Source organism: Eptatretus burgeri, chromosome 1 (genome assembly GCF_056783735.1).
Source record: "Eptatretus burgeri isolate ZD-2024b chromosome 1, Ebu_testis_v1, whole genome shotgun sequence".
Lineage (NCBI taxonomy): Eukaryota > Metazoa > Chordata > Myxini > Myxiniformes > Myxinidae > Eptatretus > Eptatretus burgeri.
In genome coordinates this window covers 57679463-57681962 of record NC_140961.1, presented here as the reverse complement: position 1 = coordinate 57681962, position 2500 = coordinate 57679463, and positions in this window count along the sequence as shown.

Sequence of the window (2500 nt, the reverse complement as noted above, 5' to 3'; positions counted from 1 at the left end):
ATATCTGCTCATGAACGAGCCAGGCAAGCAGAGTCGGCTACAGAGAGAGAGCGTCACCTAACTGCAATTAGAGAGTCACACCGACGGGCGAGAGAAGCACAAAACTCACGTTCCAGCTTTATAGGTCTGGGTTTTGGCAGGACATCAAGGACAGTTGCCACTGTTGCTACTGCTAGAAACATTGAGTGGTTCAAGGCCGCCTTCAACTATGACCTCTCTGAGGATTACGGCAGCATAAAGCCTTCCTTCCATAAATCTGAGGAATAAAAGAAGCCTTCCTAATTTTCTCCGTACAACTAATGCCTAAGTCTAACTAGTGTGAGGAAAATAGGGCAAGTTTCCCGGGTATTACCGGGTACTTCAGCGAGTGTTATATATAGGGTGCTTCAAAAAAAATGTTAACACCTCTGAGAATTTTTTCTTTCTTTTTGCAGTTGACTGAAAGGGCAACATCAACTTTGGAGCAAAGAAGAAATGTTGCTGCATGGATGGATGTCTTTCAATCACCCACGGTGGTTCGCAACAAATACAGAGAGCATTTCAACTGCAATCCACCCTCGAAATTGACTATTTATCATGTTCCATTAAAAACGATCGTCCCATTTAAGTGTTAACATTTTTTGAAGCACCCTGTGCACACACACACACACACACACACACACACACACACACACACATATATATATATATATATATATATATATATATATATATATATATATATATTAGGGTGCTTCATAATAAGGGGTAAAAATAAAAGTATGAATATTTATGCTCCCTTGGTGTGCCTTTGCTCCATTTGACAGTAGAAACATACACACCGAATCTGAAGCAGATTGGAGGATGTTTAGGGGTTCCTCAAGTTTGCACAATATTGTTGACATTTGCCAAACTGTTACTGACAACTTGCCGTTGAAGGTGCACAAAGCAGTACACTTCACAATTAATATGGTTGTTTGATATTTTCATGACTTCCTTTTTCAGATTGTGTAATGGCAACTGCAAGCACCACAAGGAGTTCTTTGTCAGTATGGTTGGTTGGCAAACCTACAGCAGATATTCACTGTGCTGGCTTGCCAACTAACGGAGCAGTTCTGTGCAATTTCTTACAAGGCCACACGGAGCATGGAAGTACTATTAAGGAAAGTGCAAAGCAGACCATTGAGACTGTTCGACATTTTGGGAGAAGGACCGGATTCCCATCCAGCGACTGGACAAATGTCAGGAAAGGGTGATGAAGCTTTACCATCTACTGTATATCAAGAGTTGAAAAAGAATCGTCAAAAACCACAGCAATCATATAGGATGAAAGAAGAGTTTTTCCAAGGAGATCCAGATGAGCTTTTTGACATTGCAGTGCAAAATGCCCTCTCCATAATGGACATAATTGTGCCAACTTGAGGAACCCCTAAATATCATGGAATTTTGTTCCTTTTTGACCTATAAGTTCTTATGGGGTTTTGGAACAAAGGCAAAATCAGGGAGCAGCAAAAATCAAACTTTCATTTTTTTGGAACACCCTAATATATATATATATATATATATATATATATATATATATATATATATATATATATATATGAACAAACAAGACATGACAGTGACCGAAGCTTTTCATGCTGCACTCCTCAGGGTAAAAAATCGCAGCAAGTGAAGAAGGAAGTGAAGGTGTGTGCTTTATACGCAGGTCTCAATAAGGTAGACGCTCGAGGTGAATAGACGCTGTATTTTGAGTGGGGGTGCTGAGGTGCTGTCTATTTTAGCGATGGTGTCAGAGTCGTCATGAACCACAACCCCGTAGCAAGATCTCCATGTCTGTGATCACTAAAAACTAACAAACACATTTTTTTAACTTATATTTTTTCCCCAAAGCAAAAATATTTATTATATCGTTTAAAAAAAAAATTTAATGTAAAAAAATTACTTTTTTTTTTTTGCAGGCGGGAAGTGCTATGCTCCTCTTGCCCGCAGCTATGTGGGGGGGGGGGGCTGCAGCGCCCTCAGCACACCCCTTCCCATGCGCCTGTTCCCACCAATTCACTATTATGTCGTCAAAAGGAATTTGTACGATCTCTGTGTTTCTTACAGCATGGAAAGATAAAGGGAAGTACGTTAACAAATGGTGAATGGACCCTAGGGGAAACCAATCCCCCCTCTCTCCAGGATGTGGTTGCAAACGTCAATCATCAATGAACTCTGCTCCAGCCAATGGGAGATCGAGGTGAAGATGATGAGCCAACCAATTGGCGTTCGGATTAACCATGACGTCATTACGGTTGAACCAATCAGCGTCTACCTTATTGAGACCTGCGTATAAAGCAAAGATTGTAAAGCGGAGCAAGATAGCCCACTCGTGCGCAACCGCGTTCGATTCGGTGAAGTACGCAACGGAGCAGAATGGCAGCCATTTTAGCAAGCGAGCTGCTTTCTCGGTTGTAGTTCGACCGCTGCATCGATCGCGGAGTAGGAGGCAGGAGAAAGGCGGGAAAGAGAGTAAGGT